This window comes from Astatotilapia calliptera, chromosome 17 (genome assembly GCF_964374335.1).
Source record: "Astatotilapia calliptera chromosome 17, fAstCal68.1, whole genome shotgun sequence".
Classification (NCBI taxonomy): Eukaryota; Metazoa; Chordata; class Actinopteri; order Cichliformes; family Cichlidae; genus Astatotilapia; species Astatotilapia calliptera.
Genome location: NC_137438.1, coordinates 18,008,497 through 18,024,455, shown reverse-complemented (window position 1 = coordinate 18,024,455; position 15,959 = coordinate 18,008,497). Strand labels below are relative to the sequence as shown.

The 15,959-nt window shown below is 40.9% G+C and overlaps 1 long non-coding RNA gene across 1 annotated transcript; it reads right to left on the bottom strand.

Annotated features, from left to right (window-relative positions):
• Positions 1 to 7,234: 7,234 nt before the first annotated feature.
• LOC145421560 (uncharacterized) lies at positions 7,235 to 9,314 on the bottom strand. The gene is made up of 2 exons (XR_013902945.1): positions 8,972 to 9,314; positions 7,235 to 7,657 (listed from the first exon to the last, which is right to left on the bottom strand). It is a non-coding gene; the product is annotated as an uncharacterized LOC145421560 (long non-coding RNA).
• Between the last annotated feature and the right edge of the window lie 6,645 nt (positions 9,315 to 15,959).

Below are 15,959 nucleotides of genomic sequence, written 5' to 3'. Positions count from 1 at the left end.
AGGAATCAAACATAAGAATGTTGTGTTCTTTTTAATGACAGATTAACTAATCGGAATTTAGCATGAAGCGCTAAACAGATTCACCTAATAAAACAAGTGAAAGCACTGCCAAAAAACAAGAAACAAAGAGTAAAAGATGCATTCAAATATGCATTAGATGTGCACACATTAAAATGAGCTTTTAATGAAAGGCCACAGGATCTAGCAATGTTTAAAATATTATACATTAGCAAAGATGCTGTGAAGGAAGATGAAGTTCATTTATCATTAGAATTAATATTAATAACATATCAGTGTGTATGCAACATTTTAATGTTGCAGATGAATATTTGGAGCTCATGAATACTCTGCCTAACTAAATTATTCCAAATTAACACCATTACTAATACTTTTTTATTTTATTCAAACACCAAACCTCATCACAGCAGTAAATTCTCACATCTGGGAAACAGGAGCAAAAACATGGTTGGAATTTTTTTTTGTATGATTATACTTTAATTCATAAGAGTGCTTTATCAGCATATTACAAAACTCTATTTAAACTACTTCCGTAAAACCTCTTTTCCACTAGTGCCTACTCTACTCTGCTGGACTCCACTCTACTGGTCATTTTCCATTGCTCTGTGAGAATAGACAACTTATTGGTGCTACAATTTTAATATATTTCATGAAACCATCCACTATTACAGATGTGCAAGTACACAGGGATGAGTTGAAATTTGAAGAAAACAGGCGCAGGAAACTTTCAAGACTGAAAAAAAAAATCATTGACACTTTGCTTAAATCAGCTGTAAGTATTATTATGATCGAGCTACCATCATTTAAATAAACTGGAGTATTTTAACATCTGTGATGCAGAGGAGTAGAAACCAGCATTGGTACGCTGGATGGTTCATCTATTTTCTTCAAAAACTATATTTCGGGTCATGGAGCTAGAATGCTGCTCAAGACAAGAAAATAATTTTGCATGCCTTTGTCATATGAACTAAAGTAACATCATAAAAAAGTGTGAGACGCTGGTCATAATAGTGACCTCAAAAACTTTGCATGCAGCAAAGTGTATTCTACACTTTGCTAGCAGACATGAACAAACTGCATGGGGGATTGTTAGTGCACTGGCCGCCAATTTGGCTAAACAAATCCGATGAAAATAACAAAGCAACAATTATCTGCCATCATGTGAGAACTGTGAATTGTAGTTCACTGGAAACATCAGCCTAAGAGCTAATGGGTGGGTGGTTGCTGAGTTGATTGACACAAAACTTTCCAAACTCAGGAGATCACAGGAGAGCAGGAATGTTCCCAGCAAGCTGTGGTAATCATCATTAGCAGTTTAAAGCTCGTATATGTTTTCCCTGCAGCTCAGAATTCCTGGTTCAAAGACTGCAGAAGTCCAGGGGCTATTACAGAAACTTTAATGGGAAAGTTTTTCATAGCTCAGTGGGAGGTCAGAGCAGGAAGGCAAGAGAGAAGGTGAAAAACCTTCAATATTTCATCCAGCGAGAAGCCATGGTTTGATATGGTGAGTCCCAGGCTGTCAGAGACAGAGAGCTTGAGTTTCAGCTCCAAGATGGAGAAGAAACCTGAGGCTGAGGACGTCTGTGAGCCTCAGCAAAGGACAGGAAAGATGTGTTTTTCTCCGCTCGGTGACCTGATGCAAAGTGAGCCACTCAATACGTTATCTCTTATCCGCTCGATAAACTGTAATCAGGATACAGAGGATATTTCTGGAGCAGTCAGCAGTCATTCTGCTTCCACTGTTTCCTCCATTAAAGTCCTTGCAGTTAATGTTTAATGCGCACAACCTTCACGTAAGCTGTAACTTGCTTTAGTTCCTAGTTTGGATTATGTACAGACTGTTATAATTACATTTCTTCTCAGTGTTTCCAGCATTTATCACACCTGCTCTGGTGAAATCTCTGTATATTTTCCTCAACATCAAACTCAGGCAGCGGCAGGCAAGCTGGTGAACTTACTGCAGCATTCAGCATCCAGACGTCTGATGGTTCCCTTCAGCAGCTGATGGAGGCCAAAAACTGAACTAAAAGAAAATACTGGACTCCGTTTTATGACTCCAGTGCTACTATGTCTGATGGATATAAGCAGTGATTGGTGAAAATTACAGTATTACCTTGGTTTACGAGTATGATTCTTTCCTGAATGCTGCTTGCAAACAAAAAAACTGATATATCAAAGCAAATTCCCCCATATGAACTAATGGAAACTCAGATGGACATTTATGAGCTCCCAAAATATTGATTTAAAAATCACTTTTAAAGTTATTTTCTATATAAACCATTGGCCCTCATACTAGACCCTCATCCTAAATGCAAGTAGAAATAAAAAAATAAATCTGCATTTTACCTTTGAGTAAAAGTCGCTGCTGAGGTGAGGGGAATGAAAGGGGGAGGAAGATTATTGCTTGGAAGGAGAATCTCCTTCCTGTGGTGTAAACGATATGCTTGACAAATGCTAACTCTACGAATGATGAACGCTTACTGAGACGCATGTAGAGAATGCGTACCGAACCATTACCATGTGATATTTGATATTTCAAATATGTTCAAATGTAGTATGTACAAAAAATGTTTTCATGATTATCCACTGCATTATTTTAGTTCCTTACCTTTACCAAAGAGGCAAAATTAAAACATTCCTTCCAGTATATCAAACAACTTAAGTCACTGAATGATGTATTAGGCTATTCATAATGTTGCCTGTTATAAAATGGATGTTACACCAAGATCACATGTAAAGCAATGCAGCTTTTCTATTTGCTAAGACTTTTCACCTGGTCGAACTCCAAATATCCCAAACGTTCCAAAATTCACTAATAGAATGAGACATCTTAAAAAGTCCTAACTAAGAATCAGTCCTTTAGTGACAGATAAATTTGACCTTCTCTGAGATTTTGTGTGAAAATGACATCAGTGAAACTGTTTGCAGAAGCAAACTGAGCAGCTGAGCTCAGAATGAACCAATACAAAGATCCTGAATCCTGGATCTTTATGAAGGATCCATCACAGCTGCTGTTATAAATCAGTGCTCCAAAGTTTTTGATAAATTTGGACCCATTTAGATTGAACCAGTATTGAATTAACTGCCTTTGGCCTTCACAAGTGTTGGGTAGTGACCATCCAGCCCCTCGGCAGCCCCGGTTTATATTACACATTGATTCAACTTTGGAAGTGAGTCAGTTCCAGCTTTTGTTCGAAGTGAGGGGCGAGTACTCAGGGTTGTATTGATTTAGATTTGAGGCTTCACAGAAAACAGTAGTCTTATCTCAACATGCAGCTGCTTCTTAAACAACACAACAGCTGCTTTTGCATGTAGCTGCCAGGCATATGAAGTCAATTGCAGCGTCTCCCACTCTTTCATACTTTGCTTTTCTCCTATCAAACACAAACACAGCAGTTAAGCCTACAGACTCAATGTACCTTCAAAACAACAGGCTTCAGGTTCTTGTTTTACATGTTAATCACTTTATTTGAACTGTAACTGATTATAGTTTTACTGCACTGAATTTTTTAAGACTTCAGCTTGGTGCTACCACAGCACAAGTTCAGTCAAACCAAATGTTGAGGAAATCTGAAAATGTAAAAAAGACTTTGAATAAAATAAGAGCCTCAGACACCTCAGCCCGATACATTTTCAACAGGGCTAAAGTCCATGATGGTCAGTCATCTTTGGTTGTCTTTGGTCATCCGATGGTTCTTGAAAGCTTTAATGTGTGTTTGGTCTCATTGTCCTGCTATAGTGTGACTCCTCCACCATAAAGTTTCAAACAGAAGGTGGAGCACGTCTCTGAATGCATACAACACATGGTCATAGTTGCTGCCTGTAAGGTATGAACCTGTATACAGAGTCCAAAACAGTTTGTGTATCAGGCTATAAACACATTTATTTCTGCTGTAACATGGGAGTCTATGAGGACTGACTCACTGCCTCTGCTGGACTGTGAAGGAACTGCAGGTTTTGGTGTTTCAGTGTTGGCTCTACTTTTCAGCCCTCACTTGACTGGAATGGAATAAGATGACTGTTTTTGGCTTGTTTCCTCATCTCATTTTAACAGGACATTAAATTGTGGACAGAAAGGAAAAGACTAAAGAAAATGTATTATTTCTGAACGGCTTCCTTCAGTTCATATCAGCTGTTGCCGTATCAATGAAAAATACTCCTAGATATTAATTCTAGCTTATCTTTACTGTCTGTTCTCTCCTAATGAGGACTGACTGCTGTCACCTATAGATTTGGGATGTATTACTTCAGTCTTTGCAACCTTGTGGCTGATAGAGCAGTAAATCAAGTCAGCAGCCTTCACAAAGTGGCACACCAGTGTCTGGGTGGACTGATATAAATGATAGATATGTATGTGTGGGTGCAGGAGGAGGAGGGAGAGGAGAAGACAAATTATAAAAACTTCCAGAAGATAGTTCTCCAGCCACCATCGATCAAAGAGCCTCGGTGCTGTCACAGCGGTCAGAAAGAAACAGAGATGGAGCTGCTGTTGTTGTTCTGCAGGAGAAAACTCCATCACACTCTGTGGGTCTGTGTCACTGCAGGTTCACACTGTACTGACTGCATGTACTGCACCAGGAGAAGTAAAGATCTGAGGAACCAGAATGATCTGATATATACCGTAGTGTATTTTCAATTAAATCAATATGTATGATACCCTCAGTCTTATGTTTGGGTTTTCAGGCACTTGTGAGCCAATCAAACGTAAAACTAACACAACAACAACAAAATAACACACATGCTGTGCTATGACATCAATATCTAATGTGACATAAAGTCAACTTTATACAGCACAAAATGTTGTTGTCTGAAGGCCAAAAAATGCCCCCAAAATGATCTTCTTACACCTGTGTCGACACACTCTTGTCCTTTAGCCCATCATGCAAAGCCAAAAAAACATGTGTGTAATTTCTGCAGGACGGCAGCTCGGTGCAAAGCGGCAGTTCATCAAGAGGAAAAAAGCAGCTGCACATCTCAACCTTTGCATGGACTTCAACACGACTTTTCTCCCAACGCTCTGAATCTGCTTCATTTCTCTTTCGTTAACATGCTTTTCACTCCAGCAGCACTGAAACAGAAAGGAGTCACCATAGCAGATCACCTGCCTCCATCTCCTCCTATCCCAACAATCCTCTGTCACACCAACCCTCTGCATGTCCTCCTTCACTACATCCATGAAAATCCTCTGAGGTCTTCCTCTTCTGCTCCTGCCCAGCATCTTCATCATCCTTTGTTGCATACATCCAATCTCCCCTCCTTCATGTGTGCGAACCATCTCAGCCTCTCTGATTTTCTCTCCAAGTTTATGAAGTTAATAATGATTAATTTAAAACAGTTTGAATTTGATATTGAACTTGAACCACAGTTATTACTATCACTAATCTTTTCCCAGCTGAACAGTGACCGCTGCTACTCATCTTTCATTAGCACATATCCAGAGTCTCTTCTGTGGTGTGTTTTCACATCTCCATCAGCGCACTGGAGAGCTTTTACTTTTCAGAAGAGGAGCCATTATCAACTCCCAGCATTCCCGGCTCTCTGTAACCTCAACGTGAATGCCAGAGTGTGCATTTGTTTGCCCACATGAGGATGAGGTTACTTGTTTCAGGCAGATGATAGGAGGCGCTCATGAACCCAGAGTGTGATGGGTGATAGAAGCTGTAAAAGTCTCAGAGACGTCCTAAAACGGTGACATGAGTGCCAGAAAATTGAAGTCAGGGGTTGATGTTTCATCAGTGGAGGGAAGAGAAGAGGCTGTAATACAATGTACGAATTCAAATGCAGCAGCAAAAAGAGCGCAACAGGTGCTTTTATCCTCTCTGTGAGAGCCAGGTGTACTTCAGTAAAACATTTTTAATGAGCTGTTTGCAGCCCAGGACATGACGTGTTAGCTTCAATATTTCAGCACTGTCCGCACTATCCGTCCCCTCTGTAAAAACAAAGCTGTCAACCCATAACTGCTGTGTCACCTCCTCTCACTGTTTATTTCATTTGTGGCTGCTACAAGCTCAGGGGAAGCCTGACCTTTGACCGTTAACCTCAGAGCTGTTAACAAGGCCAGGGAATGCTTCATCAGTGTAAGACATCTGGGTCACCAAGGGAAGCATATGGAGAATTGGCTGCTGCTAACAGACAATCATCTGTCACAGCAAAGCAAACTCTGGATGCTAAATTAAGATAATTTTATCCTAAATCATCCAGTCAAAACAGTCTGGCCTGTGATTCAGGCCTGAGAGCACGTGGAGTTTGTGCACAATTATTCACAAACTGGCTTTGAACCTCATACACAAGTCCTCCGGGAACTTTAAGTACACTACTGGACAGATTCCAGTGAAACTGCAGTCATACATTCATGTTCCCAGAGGATTCATCCCACACTCTAATGATTCTGTCTGTTACATAATTCAGATGGATCGTGATTAAATTTAGTACAAATGTTCATGTTCTCTCAAAGAAAATTGTTTAAGCAGTCCTAGGAGTCACATTCAGCTCAGTCTAAAAGCTAACAGTTGCACGTTGTCCTCACACAGGACATTCGAGCTGTTTTAGCCTGCCTCAGTCCACACCTGCAAGCCACTTTGCAACTCTGCTTTTTTCATGCTGATTCATATCTCTCATCACTGAGGCCTCTCTTCTGTAATGGGGTCTTATGGCTGCTACAGAGCCACCAAATATAAAAGGCTGCAGATGGAAGTCATTACCTCCTCTTGACAGCAGAGCTGTTTATTGAGTGTATTTTTGGAATATTTGGAGTTCCCTTCATAGAGTGACTTTATTTGCTGTTCACTTCTGCTTGAGTAAATGCAAAGATGTTTTTCACTGCAGCTATTGGCATGGCAGCCATTCAGAAGTGTTCTTAAATATGCAAGCGGGGAAGATTGCAGTTTGTAGACTGTAGAGTGACAACTTCTCCTACACGCTCAGGTCTCTCGTTACCACAGCAGATATTGCCACAGTCCATCTGTCAGTCCTCATCCTTCCTTCGCCTCTCATTCTTGAAGAAGACCTCAAAGTACTTGTACTCCTCCACTTAAGGCAGGAACTCCTCCTCGACCCGGAGTTAACGTTCCAGCTTTTTCTAGTGGATCACCACAGCTTCAGACTCAGAGGGCCAATCCTTATCTCAGCCTCTTCAACATTAAAAAAAACCCACCGAGTTCTTCCTGACAGAAGGAACCTGAGAACTGGTTAACATGTGAGACTTGAATAAAAGACCTTTGACCCAGAAACACATTTAATGGAGAACCAAGAGAAGAGAGATCCGTCCTTTGTGATGTTCCTGCAGCACTGAACTAATTTCTCTTTCTTAACAATAAAAACTAGAATCTACGTCCTGAACGTCATGTGTACCCGAATCCTTTCTGTCCGGTACAAACTGGTGAAATCTCTGAGCTGTAAATGCTGATAGTAAAGTGGTAATCACTCCTCTCTCCTCTTCAGCATCAGCGGTCACACAGAAAACTGTTCGCTGCTATTGAAATGAGAGTTTTATGTGACTGCCACCTCATTATAACCGCCTCTCCTGAATGGCCTGATTGGGGTCATCTCACTGTGGGAAATTGCAGTTATTGTACTTTTCTCTATTCATTATGTGAAGCGGAGAGGCTGCACGATCATGGTGAGGTGTGGGACTGGATTTCTGCACAGAGGGAGAAGAAAGAAAAATGATTTAATGTGTTTTCATTGGTCAGATTTCAGTTTCATTTATTCGGCTCATCTCGGTGCTCGTTTTGGGATTTTGCTGCTGTAGGCGAACAGAGACAAATGTGCAGGAAATCAGCATTTACCAAACTGACATTTATTGAAAACTCTTCATACTGGATGTGTTTCTGCATATAAATTGTTACCACCTGTCTTAGTTTTCTTCCTGTTTAACCTTTGTGTTAATGATGACAGTTTCCAGGAGGAGGATGGACTCAGTGTGTCGATGGGCTGTCGAACCGCTAAAGCTCGAGTTCTCACGGGACGACTTACTGTAGAATTAATTAATGAGCAGATAATGAAATTAGCTGATATGTGTGGCTGGTCCATCGCAGAATGAAGTTGGACAAGGTCAAAAGATTTTATAGTTTCTGGTTGAGAACACTGAACGACACGTGACTACTGCTACAGCTCACTGCAACATGTTCCTCTTATTTAGATTTTTTTACTGCAGAATGAAGAGACCAGAGAACTGAAATACATTCTCTGTATTTAAAGCTTTACTTATTGAGATGATTAAGATTATCAATAGAAATCAAACATTCAAGAATCTTTACCACTGCAGTGTTAAATTCCACAGACAGTTCAGTAAGAATGCTGGTTGTTGATCAGTAAAACTGCGGTAATTTCCGCAGAAGCTCAATGTTTGCATGGAAGACACTGTGTGATGCTAAAATCACATGTTAAAATGAAATGTTAACAAGAAAAACGGTTTTTTTAATCTACCAGAAGAACTTTGACCTGTCAATGATTTGACTGAAAAATTATCAATCGGAGAGCAGCTCTGCGTGATCCTTCTCTCCGACAGTTCAGAATGACCAAAGTGTACAAAATGGACTTTTTACTTATCCATCATTTTGGCCCTTTTCTCACAGACTTCTATAAGACTGCAAGTCGTTTTGTTTTGACACCTCAGTCTGTAAATGAAGCAGATTTAAATGTGCAGTAGCGTCTGATTGGCCAGCCGTACCATGTCTCTCGTCCAATGATAGCTGGTATAGGCTCCAGACCGGGACCCTGATAGGGATAAGCAATAGAGATGGATGCATAGATGGAGATTTAAATGCAATGCATCAGTTATTTTATTTAAATATTCCATATTTTATTATTTATAAAGTGTATTTTGATTCTCAGACTTTTCTTCTGTGTTACTTTTCTTGTAATGAGGAATGACTGCATCAGCAGGGATTCTGCAATCATTTGTATCCCAAGGTCATATATCATCTTTGAAAGGATATTATGGGATGATTACCTTTGCTCATGCGTCTGCCTCTTCCATGCTGTGAGCTCATGTTTGACCACAGCTCATCAGACCTGAGAGCAGAACTGTCCTGAAGGCCGCATAATTCGCCGTGTGACGTGACGTGACAGGTTGATCTCTGCAGCTTTGCCTCCCACTGCAGCTGCTGCTGGAGGCAGAGAGGACTTCCCAGGTTTCCAAGGGCAGCCTGGTGTGGCAGGTAACCCCTTCCTCCTCTGCAGCCCCTGGGCAAAGAAGGTGGGAATGAATCCAGCTTTAGGCCTTGTTTCTTCTTGCTGCTCACCAGCTGTAGTTGAGGCGATGAGGCGGCTAGGGTTATCTGCTGTGATGATGCCTGCAGCCATAAGGCAGCACTGGAATTACATTGAGGCACAGCGGGACTCTGCGGGGTGCCGTTAACAGCCCCACTAATGTCACAGTGACATGATGGATGTGCATGTGATTATTGTGGGGTATATGGAGTGCACATCAGCAGCAGCAGCAGCCCTGACTGGCAGCGTCACCTCCATGTTTGACCGCTGCGATGAGTAATGGTGGATCAGGACGTCACCTTGCAGTGTCCTGAAGCACACAGGTAAAAACAGCTCCACACTGACAACCAAAACTCCTTCTACAGTTTACAGATATTTCATTGGTCCATTCATCCCACTCTTCTCAAAATGTCTCCTCTCCAGAGCTGCTTTTGAGCTACTAAGCAGGTTTTCAAAAACACAAACAGACTGATGCATTTGGAGCTGACAAACATTTGCTAATGAACACTTTCACAATGACACATTGCCCCATGTCATAATACTGCAGTCATTTTGTGGTGCTCAGAGGTTTTTCTCAATGTTCAGCTGATGATTTTTTTGTCCACATTAATGGTTTTATAGCCAGGTTAGGTACAGGTAGACAGAATTTCTGCTCTAATTGTGAGCTATTCTGATGCCAAGTAACCATTTCAATCATTTAATGGCTGATTTCTATCATTGAAAGATTGCACTGAGTGCAGGACAGAGTCTAATGAAAATGAGAGTCTAAAGGCCAAAAATCAAAACCAAGAAATACAAAAGCCAAAAGAATAAAAATAAACTAAGAATGAGAAAAAATACAGAACTAAACAGTGCAATTACTATCCACTGGGAGGGAAGGGCTATAAATACACCGAGGTCTGGTGAATGACAGACAGGTCAGGAATGAAACAGGTGAAAACAGTGTGAAGCTCATTCAACAGTCCAAACAGGTGAACCGAAAAGAAGAGAAAAACTAAAGCTCAACTTTACTATATTGATAATGATACCAACGCCCTAAAACAGTGACCATCCATCAGTCTAAAGACACATTCAATAACTTTACTGTATTTAATGAAGGCATATGAAATTTTACCTTCATAGCAGGAATATTTCTAGAGATCATTGATATCCAAATCTGATGGTAATTAGTTTCTCACCATGTCTGAGCCCTCATAACTTTAGACATGCACCAAACCTCCATACGAAGCTTTCAGGGCTGAAAATCACATTTAAGTCTGTTAGAAACTGCATCCAGATCAGCGTTACTCCCACTTCAAGAATCTAAAGATTAAATCTGATTTCTTTATCCAGTTTTAAGGGATCTATCATAGCTTTAATAAACTTCAGGTTGATGTCTGTGATGCAGAGAAGCAGAAAGCAGCATTGGTACTCGGGAGGTTTGATCTGTTTCTGATCATTCACTGGAGGAAACTTCACAAAGTACATTTAGAATATATATTTAAATACTGATATGTCTGGAGAACCCTTCACCCATCACTATATTCAGGTACAGAGGGTCTAAACTGTTTGAATGCTTTTGAGGATGATGAAGAGTCAGTGTGGGCTCACACGTTGTTTATGACGTTCTTTAAAGAAACTTTAGTGTGAAGTAACATTCAGATCTTTATTTGTCTTCACTTTTATGCCTGTATTTTTCCTGTTCGTGTTTAGCTGGCCCTGATGAATAAACCGTTTCATTGGCAGTGAGCTGAGTCAGTCCTGATTCAGCAGTGTCACCATTCTGTCCGCGGTCACTTCCTGTGTGGACCGCCCCGTCCTCGCCACATGGCCCTGAGCTGGCACCGCTTTGCAGGCCGCTGCCGTGCACCGTCTGCTCGTTCAGCCGTTATGTAATCACAATCCATGACAAAGTCCGAGGTTTCACTGCAACAATCTGCTTGCTGTCACCTCTCATAGAGTCACAGCGGACAGCCACGGCCTGCCTGACCTCTGCATACCTATAGTGATGTTTAACATCAACACACTCTGCCAGGATGTCTCAACAACCAGTTAACTTCCAAAGCTCCACTCAGATTGGATTTATGACTGTGGCGGTGGGGCAGTTTTAAAACTGCTTTGCAGCGGACATAAAATTACCTCCTGCTCTTAATAAAGTGTCTGCTCCTCACCTTCTTTTAATCTATGAGACATAGCTGAATCTAATTAACATGGCTGAAGACAATGAGGCTGACTGTCCCAAAGTAAAACTTAAAAAAAGCACAACAGGAAGCTAACCTTCAAAGTAAAACAAGAAGTAACCAAAGTACATGACAGGAGGAAACAGGCGTCTGAAAGAAGAATGAAAATCAATTCACTAGCTGGGCCCACGTCCTCATTTTAGGTTTGACAGTGTTTTAGTGGGTAAAAGTGAATGCTTTGACATGAATTGAGCTGCGGTTTGGGGAAGGCCTTGAAGGGGACTGGCGACGGCTCCCAGGCCTGGCAGATCCCCATACACTAAATAGAAATGAAGAAGTTAAAGAACTGAGAACAAGGAGGGAGGGAGAGTGGGGCACGTAAACCAGAATGAACAGCTTGCAGAACTGGGGGAACCTATATAGATGACAACCGGAAGGAGCGTGTTTGGAGGCGTGGTCCTGCTCCTGGAATTCCGATACATAATCTCCAAAACACGAACGAAAACACAGGAAACGTCAGAATAATCTTAAAGAAACAACAACAACAACAACAACAACAACAACAATAATAATAATAATAATGATAATAATAATAATGATAATACCACACGACAGACTAAAAAAAGCAGAAATACTATAAATACCAGAACAAAAAGAAATGTATAAACAGTGATGTATGGCAGGAAATGCAGAGAGGTGAGGGGTGACGGGAAGCTGGATGGATGCAGCTCTGTGCTGTAAAACATGATTCAGCAGAGAAACGTGAAGCTCCAGCTGCTGGATCAATAAAAGCATGACACAATGTGACTATGGGTGCAGTACATGTACTCGCCTCCTGTGTTTTGGACGCCCGAAGTGGAAATGTGGTTTTGGCTGGTGGGGCCTCCTCTGGCACAGTGAGCTGTTTTCTAATCCCAGCGTTCCCAGAGCGTTTGGGTGCCGCTGCCCCAGTGATTGATGGAGCTATTCTTGTTCCTGTGACCCGTTACGTAAAACGCACTCAGACCCTAAAAATATGCGCAGGCTTTTCAGGATAATCATTGTTTGCTTTAGTACAAGAGCAGGAATCCGAATCCATCCGTCACTGACCCCCACGCCGTCCACCACCCTGCCACTCCTCAAATTAGTTACATTAGCGTCGGCTGCGTCCTGCTGTGGACGGAGGTATTGATGTGCAGCTGAAACCAGTCAATGTGACCGGAGGAGGGAGGGAGGGGCATATCATCAGCTCTCCACATATAAAGAGACAACAAGTGTGAGAAGTATGAACATGAACAGAAATAGCAGAGGGTGGAGAGGGTGTGCTCAGCACACACTGGCCTCTGGAAGGTTCCCAAATGTGGGTTCCCCTCACATGTGGACTGGGTCTGATGGTTTGTGGGAGTCCAGGGCTCTGAGTTAGTATCTCAGTATCATCACTTTAAGCTTCACAGTCAGAAACTGGTGGAAAACACTGAAGTTAAAATTGTGTGTTTTATTTTGAGGATGAGGGAGATTTGCTGTTTCCACTTTTATTTCAGTGCTGGATTGTGATGATACTTGTCTGCATGCTTGTATGTGCTGTACTATCACGGCACACTGAGATTAATAACAGATGTAAAATACTCATCACTTCACGCTGAGTGTTTGGCTGGATGGTGTGCTTTATCTCACCCACTGCTATATTCTTCTTAATGAAACCATTCTTGGTCTGCTTCCATCTTACTGCCATGTTTTGAAGCAGTGTGGGACGTTACTGTCTTCAACCTGACATGTCTTGCTTCTGCCTGAAGCTCGTACTGAATTTGGAAAAGAGGCGTATGAATTCGCTGCTCCTTCTGACTTTAATCAGCTCCATAATCACCAAAATCTTCAAGAGCTGCTTTCACTTAATGATTTTAAGGACATTTGAAGTGATCTGGAGGCTATTGCGCTGATGATGACCTGATTTAAGGTGCCTGAGCTTTGAAGTTCATAATATCAGTCTTGATCTTCTGCATTGTGCTGTGTGTATTATGGTCCATGTAAGTGATGGCTATATGGGCATTCTTTCAAATGAGATTTATTTTCCTGGCTCAATAAATAACAAGGAATGTTTTTTATTTAGAAGTTGTTTTTTTAAAAAAAAAAAAAATTCCTGTGTGTAACAAATTGTTCAAAATCCCCTAAATTCACCCAGCAGATGTGACAGCAGAGTGTTGTGTTGAAGCGACATCAGCTGAACCGGAGCCGTGGCAGGGCTCCACTTTAGTGTCATACCACTTTGTACCACAAGTAGTGAGTCAGTGTAACCCATCACCTGATGGTTTTCAAATCAACCATTTATAAAATTATGCTTTATTCTTTGAGCTGAAAAAACAAACGAAATGTCTTCATTGGTCCACATCAGGGATGTCACAAAACATGGTTTCTAACCTTTTTCAACCTCTTTAGCTGACGTCAAGGATTTCTTCAGATGTTCATGAACTGAAGTGCTGCAGCAAGGCCTGGTATCAGATAAAGAAGCATTATTTTGAACTCTCAATCACGCAAAGCTGCTCGAGCAGCAGAAAAAGTAAAGAAGTAAAGATGTCCACTCCTTTAGCAGACATTTAGGGCTGGACATGCTGACACAGATACTTAATGTAGCTCTAAATGATCCTTGCATCTCTGATCTAAAATGTGAGGAACTATACTTACTCAAAAAGCTCAAAGAATTATTATTTTACTGAGTTCAGGGAAGGGCAGAGAACAAAAATACAGAACCTGAAAAACTGGAAATAATTAATAATGATTACACACTGAATGTGTCTTTATTGAAGCTGTATTTTAGCAGCTGACCTTCTACAAACCTTCAGGTCTTTCAAACTCAATCTCAGCGGCCTTTGTGGCTGCAGAATCCCTGAAGTTATTGTTTGTGTTATCAGTGCAGCTTCCCTTTGAAACCAGCACAGAGTGGCGGCAGTAAATCATCTAAACTGGACGTGATGCGATGGATTCTGCATCGACTGTAATTATGTTCCTCTCCCCACGAGCTCTAACGTGCTTGCCGTTATTTTTCGGCAGTATTTCTGTTGGTGTTGGGGGAGGGGAGGGGATGTTATTCAGAGCTGGGTGATAGTCCGGCAGTTTCATCAAGCATGCTAATAGAGTCTGGAGAGAGGTCATGGCTGCAGACGTCTGACAGGGATGGCAGCCTGAACGGAGGGAAACAACTGTGTGTAAGAAAGCTGTTAGCACAGAAACCACAAACCTGATGAAGACCCCAAGAGACCAGCTGCTAGTTTACAACAAAGCCAAGGACGCTGAGTATATATATGTATATATATATATGTATATATATATATATATATATATATATATATATATATATATATATATATATATATATATATATATATATATATATATATATATATCAGCTCTTTTTGTCTCAATAGTCTGAAAGTTGCTCCACAAGCCTCTAACGAATGTGTCTCATATATAATTTTATAGTAAGAAAATATACAAAATCCATTTTGCCTTTTAGTAGAAAGTTAAAACAAATGTTCATTTTGAATAACAAGATGCTCTTCTTTGTTGCCTGAAGTTCTTAAAAAATTCTAAAGATTTTTTTAGTCATTTTTAACCAGTAAGACAAAAAGAAAAAGGAAGACACTCACGTTGGTACGTGCTGTCAAACTGTCGTCAGGATCTTGGATTTAATTTGGTAAATCTTGAAGAGACAGTAAAGCTGAGAATCTGATGAATGACCAAATTAATAGTTATAAAAATGTCGTTACTTTTCTAAATTCTTCAGCATCTAAACGTTTAAAAATGCGTTTCCTGTAAAAATCTCACAATTTACTAAAAGTATTATCGTATAGTAGCATAAAGTATTACTTTGCAAGAATATTCACATATAGATTTTTTCATCATAATTCAAATTAATAAATCACAAATCAAGTCTAACGACCTGACAAAGGAGCTGAGAGAAGCATCTGAACCTTCAGCTGATCATCTACTGTTGACTGAAACCTCATCAGAAATGTCAGAACGGTCAAGAAGCCATTCTTAAGGAAAGGAAACAGGAGGAAAGGCCGAGATGTGAAAACTACACAAGAACTGGACTGAAAATCAGAGACAGTAGGTCTGATGGAGAGATGGATTTAAATCACCATCAGTATGTACAGAGGTTATTTGATAGTTATGAACTGAATGGGACTGTGAATGGCTGTTGTGTGTGTCTGTGTGTTGGCCCTGTCACAGACTGGTGACTTGTCCAGGGTGCGCCCAGCCTTTGGAGCCTGTCCCAGCTATCACAGGGAGAGAGGCAGGGGACACCCTGGACTGACTGCAAATCTGCTGCAGACCTAACACATAATTATTCGAGGTGGGAATTTAATGCGTTAATTGTGATTCATTAATTTGAAAAAAATAACACGCTAAAACAAATAACGCATTTAATTGCACTTTGCATTTCAAGCAAAGGGGAACTTTTTTCGGTGCTTGGTTTCCTGGTATACCGATTACACTGATGCAGATCAGTATTACTACTGATGACAGTAGTGTCCATGCTGCCGGACATTACTGTGCCATCCACCTCTGCACGTGTCATTGGTCAAAGTCAAA